The sequence below is a fragment of the Parasteatoda tepidariorum genome, chromosome X1, assembly GCF_043381705.1.
Source record: "Parasteatoda tepidariorum isolate YZ-2023 chromosome X1, CAS_Ptep_4.0, whole genome shotgun sequence".
NCBI classification, from domain to species: Eukaryota; Metazoa; Arthropoda; class Arachnida; order Araneae; family Theridiidae; genus Parasteatoda; species Parasteatoda tepidariorum.
The window spans coordinates 13,695,484-13,708,848 of NC_092214.1; the positions used below are offsets into that span (position 1 = coordinate 13,695,484).

Genomic DNA, 13,365 nt, shown 5'->3' on the forward strand with positions numbered 1-13,365 from the left:
GCTCGTTCGAAGTCTGCGAGGTTTGAGCTCCAGGTTTTCCCTAGGAGTAGAAACGTGACGTCAAAATGACGTCATTATTCTCTTCCTATAGCTCGTTCGAAGGCTGCGAGGTTTGAGCTCAAACTTGGATGGTGTCAACGAATCATCCAATTTCTTGAACTGAGAAATCCGTCCAATTTCTCGGATTCAAGAAATTGGACAGTGTAAACAGGCCTCGAAACAATAACAAGCTTCTTAAGAAGCTTGTTATTGTTTAGTACAATAACAAGCATGTAAACAATAACAAGCTTATTAAGAAGCTTGTTATTGTTTACATTCAGTCAACCATCATGCATGGAAGAAAGAAGCATGCTGCTGACACGGGCGCCACTCTGTGCAAAAAAACGAATACTAGTTCGTCAATAGGCGATCGCAACGCTGGAATGCGCCATCTAGGGAGAAGATACTGCGATATTTGTACTACGATACTTTTCCTTTTCGTATTTAATTATTAAAACTATTTTTCAAAATTTCCTTGACGCTTTCTTTTAGAACTCTGTTTAATGTAGTTTTCAGTTCCATATAGTTTCCTAACTTAAAAGATTTTAATATCTATTTGACAATCAAGACAGAAATTAATGTACTTCCTTTGTTTACGACTCTCCACATGCTAGTGGCGAAAGCGTGCGGAGTATTGCCATGAGTAGAGAGTTCTGCGGCTGTCTGCCACCTGTAGCCCATTTCGATAGCCAATGGTCGAAAGTTGAAAGTCCTTATCCCTTTCTAGTCTCTGCCAGCGCGAAATACATTTCATGAATTAAAATCTTTTGGAGATAAATGCATTCTTGTTGTTCCCTGATTTTATCTGATAATCATACTGATAATACTCATCATGTGTTTAGTACCAATAGTTCTGTTATTTTGTTCATAGCAGTGGAAGGTGAGTTATGTATTTGTTAACTGCTTAAGAGTACTTCATTTATTTGAAATATTAATTTTTTAGCATGATTTTTAATAATTTTAGCATAATTTTTTATAATACTGAACATAATTTTTTAGCATACTGAAAATTGTTAATAGTATATTTAATTTGCAAAATAAGTCAACTAAGTATGTAAATTTTTATTTTTTTAGTCGAAAGAATATTAAGCAGAACAAATGAAATAAAAGTAGTTAAGTATTTTGTAATCAGTAACAGTGAATGGGGGTATTTTTGTATTGGTATCTATATATGCCAACTAGATTCGCCAAAGGTTTTTGAACTTGCGAAAATATTTGAAAAAACGAAAATGTTGAGTGATTTAAACGGAGGGGCGTTGCATTTCTGTGATGGTTTATTTTTTAGGTTCCTGCTTGCCACTATGAACATCTGGGGTCTACAGGACCCATAGTTTCGCAAGTCTAGTTGAATTGGTTTCTCTGTTCTTATTTCAATAAATATCAGTTCCTTTTTTTAAGGCAAAGCTCTGGTATTTTTATTTTTAAAGTATGCACCGGGGCTATCAAAAATTGATTCATTATGTACGGATTATCAGACATTATTATTTTTTTTAAAAAAAATGGGATTCTTATTAGAAGTTTAATATTTATGTCATCAAGTAATGAAATTTATTGCACTTGTTTGTCAGAATAGATTCAATAAATATATGTTCATTTGCCTTTGACCGAACAATTATTCTTTTAATTTAAAAAATGTATTCTAATTAAGGGTACACAACCTTTTTGAGTGATGACCCACTTGTATTGTAGGTTCACCTATGAAGAGCCCTACATGTATTTAGGCATGTTGATAGCATATAAAGTAATATTTATTTAAACATTAGTGCTCTAATTTTTTTATTAATGTACATAGTAATATATTTGTAAAAATTAAAGTCATTTAATATTAGAATTCATAAAAAAAAAAATACAAAAAATAATACTTTAATTTTTTTTTTATCATTTCGCACAATACAAAAATTTATTTTAAAATAAATTCAAACTAAAAAAAAAAAAAAAATGCCATGCTTACAGAATGAAAGTGGGAAAAAAATTTATATGTATTAATTGATATAAATTCAAATTAAATATTTTAATTGAATAAGGTTTAAACAAAAGCCTAAAATAAAAACAAAGCTGTTATAGTTCTAAATAAAAATCAAAACTTATTTGGCAATGTACTTTATTATTTCTTTTTATTGAATTATTATATTTTTCACATAGTAAATGCTTTCTTTTTTTTCTGAAAAAGATCACATAAGCAACAAAAAATTGCATTTAAAATTACAAGCAGTGAGCAGTTTAAAAATTCACGTTTCCCTCCACTTTGTGAATTTCTCAGGCTGCAATAACATTACATTAAACTCAGGGATGCAATGAGTATTTGGCCCTTTTGTCAAAAATTTAGTTGGCCAAATATTCGGCAGAGTATTTTTTAGAAAAGTATTTTTCTAATTGTGTTTTTTTTTTTGCAATTTGTGTAGATATGAAGAATAATATAAAATTATATTTTTAACTATATTATAGTGTTGTATATTATAAGAAAAAGTTGTTACACAAGTTTTTAAAATCATGTTTCTGCAATATGGCTTGCAAATTTATTTTCTAGGAGACAAATGGGAAAACGAAATTTGATGAATTGAAACTATATTACTTTCTACTCAAATAACACGTTTTTGTACTTCTTCTTTTTTTAAAAATTATATGCAAGCAAGTCAATTTCATCATTTTTTTAACACTTTTAGTTCTAAAAATTGAGAAGGATTATTTTTTTCATTTTTGCTGTTTTTATTATAACACAGCATTTTAATGGAACATCTCTTACTGTTAATTTATTGTCAATTTTTCCCTGTACTGTAATATAGAGAACTGTGATTTTCAATGTTAAAGTTTTATTTTAGGAACTAAGAACATTTTGTTTTTCTGTTATTCATTTGTTCTTTTTAATAAACTTTTCTGTTTATCGGCATTTTTATCATGACGTAGCATTTTTTAAAATAAACTTTACTAATAAACTTTATTTTAACGTCATTTTTATTTCTTCCAAAAATATGGCACTGTGACAAAGTTTAATTGGAATTTTAAGCATAAGATTTTTATTTTAAAAATATAAAAAAAATTGTTTTTGTTTCCATCTAGCTTTTTTTTTTTTTTGAAGAAGAAAAAACTTTTTTTCATAGATATTTTTATTATAGCACATCAGTTTTTAAAAGCATTTCTGTTAGATTTTATTCTTTTTTTCTTGAATATATGGTGATTGGAAAACTTGAATGTTCTCAATTCCAAGATTTCCCAATCCCAAGATTTCTCCATCTCAAACTTCAAGAATTAAAATCGATTTTTATTTTCTGTTTTTTTTTTTTATATATATATATAATCTTTAGTTATTATGATAATGCAGCATTTTCAAAAGCATTTCTGATAGGCCTTATTTTTTAACATTTTTTTATGAATACGTTTTATCAGAAAATATTATTGTTAGCATTAAAATTTTGGTTTTAGTTTTGCTATCTATGCTGCAAAAAAAGTTTGCTATTTGGCCCCGAGTATATGGTATTCGGCTTATTTTTCGCCTAGTATTCGGTATTTGACCAAATGACAATTCATTATCACATTTACCAAATCACATTCCTTGCCAAGAAACGATGGAAAAATAACTTGAATTTACTGTAAAACTGTACTGAAATAAATTGTATCAAAAGTGCATGATTAGAAATTTACTTTGATAGTGCGATTAGAAATTTGCGTGTCGTAATAACATCATAGCTGAATAACAGGGTTTCCACGGTCCTTAAAAACTGCCTAATTTTTATTTTGAACGCCATCCAATTCTTGAAACCAGTGCGATGGCGATCACTGGTTGTTGCAACAGAAAGAGGATGAAAGAAGTGCGCATGCGTAAAGTCATCGCAACATGCGATTTGTTGCTGTTGCAGTCGGTATTTAGACTCCTTTAGGGTTTTACTTCGTTCCTATAAGCAGATGCCTTACTAGTAAAACTGAATTTCTTGAATTCTATCGATTTTGAAGGTCAGTGTGAGTCTTCTACTTAGTTTCCTTCAAACTATTCCCTCTTCCCCTCCCCCCCAAAAAGAAGAAAAAAATTCCTTCCAATCGCAGTATCCCCCTTGGAGTATCATTCTAGACAAAAGGCAAAATATGTCAATGAAAGAACCAATATATTAATTAAAGAACACGTTTTATCCCCCTTGCCTATAGCCCCCTCCCACAAATCCCCTTCTTGTCTCTCTAAAATGTTCTACCCTCGATGCATGGTCTAGTTATAGATGATAAAGGAACTTTGTTTTAAAAAATTTTTCCTATCAACTATAGTGATGATGTAAAATTAAGTACTTTTAAGGGCCCTTATTTTCTAATTTTATATGATCAATATATTTTATATGATTTCCAAAACTTCTCATTCAAAATTTTAGTTTTTGTAATAATTACCCATTGATTGTCCCTTCAGTAATCAAAAGTAGAATTGAATTGAACATAATTTTTGTTACTTTTTGTTTTGTTTTGTTTCCACTAATTAAAAAAAGTTCGCCTTTTTATCTTTAGCTTTTGCTTTGCATTTCTTTATGAAACATAATTTTTCGAAAGTCTTTTCTAAAAAAACAAACTGTTTAATTTTTAATAATAACTACTTTTTAATAGCAAATAAAAAATAAAATTAGTTCCTATAGAAAAAATATATAATTAAAAATAATTAATTAAAAAATACTGCTTTCTAATCTTTTAGCAACGTTAAATAGCCGCCACCCTTTCCTTATTTAGCTGAACATTATTCATAATTAACAAAATGCACTAAAATAGCTTAAACCTAAATGAGATTAGCAGATTAATCACACTTTAGAATTTCAAAAATTTATATTAGGAATATATGAAGTTAGAAACACTGTTTCTAAATCAAGACCTATCAATATATATTTTTAGACATTTATAATATTTTATATATATTTAATAAAAATTTCAACTAAGATTTATATAAATAAGAACATTTAAAATACATTTTTGTAAAAAAATTTCTCTTTTAATGTATGACAATTCAAAAAAATCTTTCAAATATATTCAAATATTTTATATAAACATAAGTCACTATGTTCTGAAGGATGTTAACATTAAAATCATACTTGAATTCATCGTATTTTCCCTTTGAGATTAGAAATATATATGAATCGGATTGAATCTGAGTCTGCAACAGCGACGGAAATTGATATAAATACTACAATGGTGCAAAAAACCGGGTCCTTAAATTTTCTTATCATAATCAACTTCATAAACAGAATCGCTTAAATTTTTATTTGCATGAAATCAGATCATTAGCTTGAAAAATAAAACATTTTTAAAGAACTAAAAAAGCTGTATTTTTTTTAGTGTAAATTGGTTATTCTATGGAATTATGCTAAGACTCGGTATTGTTCATCATTATCGGATAAAATTGGATATATATAGAAATAATGGGGGGGAAAACGCCTTTTTCCTACTTAAATATTTTCATAGAATCAAAAATAGTAATTTGATTTTATTGTTCTGAGAAACTTTCGGGAGTTTAAAAAATCAAGGAAGATAAGGAGCATATTTGGAATTTTTCGCCAATTAAGTGAATGGACCAGATTCAGGAACAGAAATTACTAATAAAATATTTATTATATATCTCTGTTATGCTATAGGCTTCATGTGTCTCTCGTTGATAGTTGAGGTACCGTAACCAATCTTCCAGGAATTTTTATTTGGAGTGCTATAAAATGTAGCTACCAGTGGTTCTGTCAGACTGACTATGCTGGCTTAATGCGACAGTACCATTCAGCAGGAAAAAGAGATCTAGCATATTTAAAACGTGATGTCATCCTTTTTTTAAAAATTTTTTTTTCTTTTTTTACAATTTTTGGAAAATGTAATTTTATGCAAAAGTAAAACATAAATGAAAAAAGAAAAACACCCACACATTCTTGTACTTCTCATAAAGTAGTATCTTATAGTCATATTATAAAGGGTCACTAAATAATAAAAGGTGTCCATTTTAAAATGTTGTGTAAGTGGCACCTCTCAGAAATTCCGTAGAGTGAAATATTAATCTCATAAATTCTTACCAACTTGTGAATGTACGAAAAAACTATATTGAAGCATTTGCATAAGGAAATAAAATCCTTTTTATCACATCTACATAAAATATTAAGTTGCAAACTTGATCTATTTGTAATATTAAAAGTATTGTTCACTACTATGTTCTGAAAAAAAGAATATTTTTCCTAACAAGACTTTCGATAATAAAATAATTTTTATTTAAATTATTTAATATTCCATCAATTTAGTTTATTTAACAAAATAAAAATACGCGTTATAGCTGGTAAAAATTATACAGAAAAAATGCATTTTTTTCCATAAAAAGATTAGTTAAGCATAAAAAATTAGTAGAAAAAATTAGATGACAAAAATTATGAAAAATAAATAAATAATTTTGTATAAATTACTGATACAATATTTGTAAAAATGTGACGCAAAGTTTATCTTGGCAATTTATGAAGAATCTTTTACTGAAATCATAAAGTAATATGAATATAAAAAATAATACATAAAATAATTTATAAATATAAAAAATGAGCTATGAAACAAAAACTATATAGAGAAGAAAAGTGTAAGGAAACAGGTTTGTCGTCGCATGCTGTGTGAAGGTACTTGCAATCACTTGCAACAGAGGAGAAAAATCGTTTTTCGCATCTCTGTTGCGTTCAGTGTGTAGACACCTTAAAAGAAGTATCAACAGAAAATTTTTTAACTAAAATCCATAACGAAAACTATTTCCAAAATTCTTGAAGAATTAAATAAATTTGTGCAATATTTCAATGTGTAATAGGTAACTGTAAATTTATTGAAAACAGTAAAATTTTTTTAAAATTCACGATTGTACTAAAATTTAAACAGGCCGGTATTATACAGAGTGTAAAAAATCCCAGCCCACCTAGGTTTTTCATCAAAAACCTGGGGTTTGTTGGGTTTTTGATGAAAACTTTAAAGTTTTTTTCAAAAATATACTTAAAATTTTTATTCCTGAGTGTGTACTAAATAAGAAAGTATGATTTGCTTCTAACAAGAAAGTTGAATATTTGGTACTATTTATGACGTGTTTTGTTGCATTGTAAAGTTTTAGATTGTTGCGCTTTAATTTTATTTCTTAAGGATAAGCAGATGGTTGCATAAAGATTTAAAGTTACTCAATTAAAAGATCCCAACTTTCTGTTATTAATGTTTTAAATTCAAACTTAGATTTTAAAAATAATTTTATTCAGTCACCCTGGCAATTTCTGAATAAAGAATAATTATCCTAAGATAAAAATTATTCTTTTTATGTGTTGATATCGCAAAAAAAAAACATTTTGTTGAAAAATAGCATGAAATAAAAGGAAAAAGTAATCAAACATACCGGCGTATAGCGAAATGCGGTTTAGGTTTAAAAGTACAGTAGGGAACCGATTATCCGGAACGATCGGGACTATCACTATTCCGGATAACTGATTTTTCCGGTTTTCTGAATCGCTACAAAAAGCCGTTTTTTTTATTGTTAAACCCAACTAAAAAAAGAAATATTTGGAAATAACCTTGAAAAAACAAAGTAATACACTAATGATCATTTCCAAAATGATGGTAAGGTAAACATCTTTCAAAAAAGAAAGAAAAATCCTTAAATCTTATGAGGAAAAAAACATTTATTTTTAAAATAATGGCGGGAAAATTTATCGAATTTCGTTCCGGTTTTTTGGTTTTCCGGTTTACTGATTTCCGGATAACGGGTTCTGTACTGTACAATAATCCCCCAGNAAAATCTAACATAATTTTACAGAATACACATATCCATCTTTCATAGGGTGACTTATTTAAAAATCAGAGCCTGCATACAGGAATAGAAAACCGTTTATAGGTTTTATTCTTCATTCATACAACCTTACATAATTTTAAAGTATACACGTATCACCTGCATTCATTTGGGGTGGTTCTTTACGAACCAGAGCCCATTCCACTTATACAAAAATAAAAATAATTAAATAAATAAATAAATAAATAAACTGTTTATTATACTGGACAATTAAAATTAAATTAATTTTAAGAGGCTACAAATATTAAAAAGTAACTAAAAAATATTTAACTAATCCAGTATAAAAGGTCATACATCCAAACTATTCCGTCCAGTGGCTTTAGGAATAGTTTATCATAGTTAGTTCCTACCTTGAAAAAATCAGAGCTTATTCTTAAAACAGAAAAATTAAATAAAAATTAAAAATTAATGTACCAAGTTTTTTAAGATTTTTTTAAAATAGAAATTAAGAAATGAACTAGGAAAATGGCTATTAATTAAATCGTTTTTATATATATCAGTATCTAATAAAAACTCGTTATAGTTAGAATTATTCCTGTAAAATCTATGAATTTGATTGGCAATAATATTAGAAAAAACCTTATTGGCTAAGTTAGAGTTGAAATCTATGCATTTTTTAACTGGAAATTTAAATTCATTTCTTTTGTCAAAAAGTTTAAATGTAATATTTTTATCTGCATTAATATTAAGAGTCAAATCTAAAAAATTTGCTGAAGAATTACTATTATTTGTTTTATTAAGAATTAATTCATTTGGATAAATATGTTTGGCTAGAATATCGAAATCATTAAAATTAATAACTAATAGATCGTCTATGAATCTGAGAAAGAAGGAATTAATTGGAAGATTAACATATGATTTTACAAACCTATATTCTTGTAGAAAGAGAAAAATATTGCAGATGTTAGTACTAAAATTATTACCCATGGGAATACCATAAGTTTGTTGAAAAAGGGATAAAGGATATTAAAAAGAATATAATTGTTGTTAAGGTTAATATGTACTAGAAAGTTCCAGTATACTTCATTAATAATATCACTGATATTAAGCATGCTATGAATTTGAAGAATGAGTTTTATTTGTTGAACATCATGAATTTTATTTGTTGGAAGGGAAGTATATAGGTTTTCGAAATCAAAACAGTGAATTGAATCAACATTATTTAAAGTTTTTAGTGTATTGAAAACCTGAATGCTATTTTTAATATTCCAATTTAAATAATTATTATTTTTAGTAAGCTTATTAATTCTCTTATATATATATATATTATATATATACAGTGCCCGCCGCTAGTAAAATCACCAGATAATAAAATCAGCCGCTTTATAAAATCAAATCGGCAAGAACCGAATCGTTACAGTAATTATACATGTTAAAAACATCCTTTAATAAAATCAATGCTGCCACTTTTTGAAATCAAAATTTTGACTACATAATAAATCAAAGGTGCAATATTTCAGCTTTTTTTGTTCTTATTTATAAAATTTTATTTTTTCGAAGTTTAAAGATTTTTTTAGAAGAAGCAACAGTTACTCACAAACCTGTGAAACAGGTGTGGTTAGCACTTTCCTGCGATATACATAGTGTAAGAGTTAAGGAAAAATGTGGGTGGTAAGCGGCGAGTTCATAGAAATCAATTTATCAATGTTAATTCCTTGACTTGAATGAAGTTTGGAGAAACCTATCTCACTCAACAGGGGGTCGAATTCTTATCTTACTTTTTATTAAATGAACCATAGAAGGGAGAGAAGTTTCTTTTGTTATCTATCTTAACAGAGAAAATGAATAGATTTCCAGAAAACTGTCTGTGCACATGTTCCATATTATTTAAGCCGTTTGAGTATTATAGTTAGAGCTAGAGCACATATCATTTTTAAGTTTGTTTGGTGTTAAATTTTATCAGCATGCCAAAAAGGAAGGATTTGAGTCTTAAAGATAAATTCAAAGTGTTGCAAAACTATGATAAACTTCCTAAATGTAGTCAACATGAAGCTTCAGTTAAATTAGGGATTTCCCAAACTGCTCTTTTCAACATTCTGAAATAAAGGATGAATATTTCCGAGGAAATAAAAAAGAATGGAAATCTGTCAAGAAAACATAAGCGTGAAGGAAAATCGGAGGAAATTGAAATGGCTCTGTTAGAATGGTTCAAAAATGCACGCGGACGAAGAATTCTAATTTCCCGTGGAATTTTATTTCACAAAGCACAGGACTTTGCTAACTTATTTGGTGATTCTGATTTTAATGCTACAGATGGGTGGCTAACCCGATGGAAAGACCGCAGCAACATTGTCTTATCGTAAATTGCATGGTGAAAAGCAAGATGCTGATTTTAGCTCTGCCACCGAAAGGGTAAACGACGTGTGGCGAACACTCCTCAAAGACTATAAACCAGAGCAAATTTTCAACACAGGTGAAACAGGATTATTTTCCCCAGCACTTCCTGAACACACACTGCTGTTAAAAAATGAATCGACTGGTGGATGTAAAAAAATAAAGGAAAGACTAACCAGACTGCTAACATGTAACATGACAGGAACTGTGGGGGGAAAAAACCTTTAGCGATAGGAAAGAGTTTAAATCCTCGATGTTTTAACGGAGTTCTGGCCACCAGTTATGCCAAACGCTATAACGCATGGATGACATCCAGTATCTTCACCAAATTTCTTCTTGAATGGGACAAGGAGCTGAAAAATGAAAAGGTCGTCTTACTTTTAGACAATAGTTCTGTGCACCCTGCTGATGAGGACCCAAGTAGCACCTAATAACATCAGAAAATCGGCAAAATCTAACGTTATCTTGCACAACTTCTAATATTAGAACGATACAAGAGGTTGCTGTTTGCTCTGTATTATATAATATTAGATTCAATGCAAACTATTATTATCTAGCATTCTCTATAATATTATTTTGCATTAGTTTTGATGCTATATAATATTAGATTTTTGCATTGCTTTTTATTTTTTGCAGTAAAACATAGAACAATAGTTTTATGTCATTCCATGCATTATTTACTTGGCACATAGACGTAGAGTAGGTGAAGCACTTCATCCTGATTGCATTGAAGCAAAAAACCCAACAAATGTTATGATTTGGGCATGTATGTCTGCAGATGGTGTGGGCCGAATTCAAGTGATTCTTGGCATCCTGAATGCCAAAAAATACATCGAAACTGTCCTGAAACCAAAATTGATACCTTCCATCCGGGATCTCTTCCCCAACAACGCACCATTTATTTTTCAGCAGGATTCAGCTCCATGCCACACAGCAAAAGTATGCAAAGCATGGTTTCAAAATAAAGGTATACATATATTACCATGGCCAAGAAACAGTCCTGATCTCAATCCAATTGAAAATTTGTGGTGACGTTTGAAAATTCTTGCACGAAAAAAACGTCCATCCAANCCAATATAATTTAAAAAGTAATATTACTGATATATTTGCTATAAATCACATAACAGTATTTATTAAAAGAAATGAAATATTAATATATATTCTCAGTAGTTTTAATTTGCTAAACCAGGTAGTTTTTCAAGTAGTATTTGTCTCTTATGTGAACTGAGGAAAAATATAATTTCCAGCTTTATTTTTTCAATTGGTAATTTTTTTTTCTTCACTAAATGTTAAGTATCAATGTAATCGTTTTAATAATAATAGATCAGTACACAATTGTATGTCAACACATTATTTATTACTTTAAACTGTCTGGAATTTATTATTAAAGGGTTGCTCTTGCGTAAAATTTACTATCGTGGAAATTCAGCTTTTTTGCGTTTTGGCTAATCTCATCCCTGATTTTAGTAGAACAAACAAACATAAATCGTTTTGAATAAAGACGTGTTTTGTAATAAAAGCGTACTAGCCAATCACAGACACTGTTCTTAGGACCAATCAAATGTCTGTAACTATAGTTTAAGTTATTTGGATGGCAAAAGAGTTATTGTTGTGGAAATATTTTGCGGAATGATGCATACTAGTACAATTAAATAGAGTATTGCTGTTTTTTAATTTTAAAGTCCTTTCTTTTAATTAAACTAATTTTAAACAATGTCATCAACAAGAAGAACTAATTGGACGTCTACAAAAAGAAGCCGAATTGTCATATTGAGAGAAAATGGCCTCTCTTATGTTGAAATTGCAAGAAAAGTTAGTAGTTCAGTGACTTGTTCTGGTGTACGAAAGTTCTGTTTACGTTATGAAAAAATGAAATCAGTAGAAAATGAAGCCAAATCAGGCCGATGAAAATGCACAAGTGCTACCGCCGATAGAAAAATTAAACGGCTATGTCTTCAAGATAGAAAAACTTCATTAGATGTGAAATGAATGCAGCGGGCATTGCAGTAAGTTCAAGAACAATAAGAAGAAGGTTATCAGGATTTGGACTACAAGCTAGAATTCCAAGGAAAAAACCATATTTAAATCAAAAGCAAAGCAAAAAATGAGTTAAGTGGGCAAAAGAACACATTAAATGGTCAGAAAATCAATGGAAGCAAGTAATCTGGAGCGATGAGAGTAAAATATCGCTCTTTGGTAGTGATGATAGAAAATACGTGAGACTTAGAGCAGGTGAAGCACTTCATCCTGATTGCATTGAAGCAACTACAAAAAACCCAACAAATGTTATGATTTGGGCATGTATGTCTGCAGATGGTGTGGGCCGAATTCAAGTGATTCTTGGCATCCTGAATGCCAAAAAATACATCAAAACTGTCCTGAAACCAAAATTGATACTTTCCATCTGGGATCTCTTCCCCAACAATGCACCATTTATTTTTCAGCAGGATTCAGCTCCATGCCACACAGCAAAAGTATGCAAAGCATGGTTTCAAAATAAAGGTATAGATATATTACCATGACCAAGAAACAGTCCTGATCTCAATCCAATTGAAAATTTGTGCAGACGTTTAAAAATTTTTGCACGAAAAAAACGTCCATCCAATAAAAGACAACTTATTGAAGCTATAATTGATTCTTGGCACCATGTGATTACGAAAGATGAACTTCAAACAGTCGTTCACTCAATGAAAAGAAGCTGGTAAGCTGTCTTAAAAAATAAGGGTTATCCTACTAAGTATTGATTGTGTAAGTATCACTTTAAAAAAATGCAAATCTAAGATAGATCTTACTATTAGTTGCAGGGTTCGTTGATTTAAATCAGCTTGATTTAAATCACGATTTAAATCATGATTAAAATCAAATGATTTTTTTAAAAAAATCATTAATTTAAATCAACTGATTTTTATATATATATTATATTGATTTTAAAAGTTAAAAAACAGTGCTTTAAATTATTGATACTTTTATTATTTTCTTTTCTTAGTTTTAAAATTTATTTTAAATAAATTGCTGCGTTAATTAATTTTAGTTAACGAAATTACTTTCTTTCTTGGAGTGTGTTAAACACATTTAAAATTACATGTTTAAAAATCTTTTGATTCTTAACATTGAAAGTACAGATTAAAGTAAATATTTAATGCTGTCTTAATATAGACTTGCATAGCTGTAGAAAGTAAATAAACATGCTTTTTTTT

General features: G+C 29.0%; 1 protein-coding gene across 1 annotated transcript in view; it reads left to right on the forward strand.

Moving 5' to 3' along the window:
- Positions 1–541: 541 nt before the first annotated feature.
- The window catches only part of LOC107457045 (alpha-N-acetylgalactosaminidase), a gene marked incomplete at its 5' end in the record, with an annotated part of 66,506 nt that continues 53,682 nt past the window's right edge, over positions 542–13,365 (forward strand). Inside the window, 1 exon segment of the mRNA XM_016075083.4 lies at positions 542–919.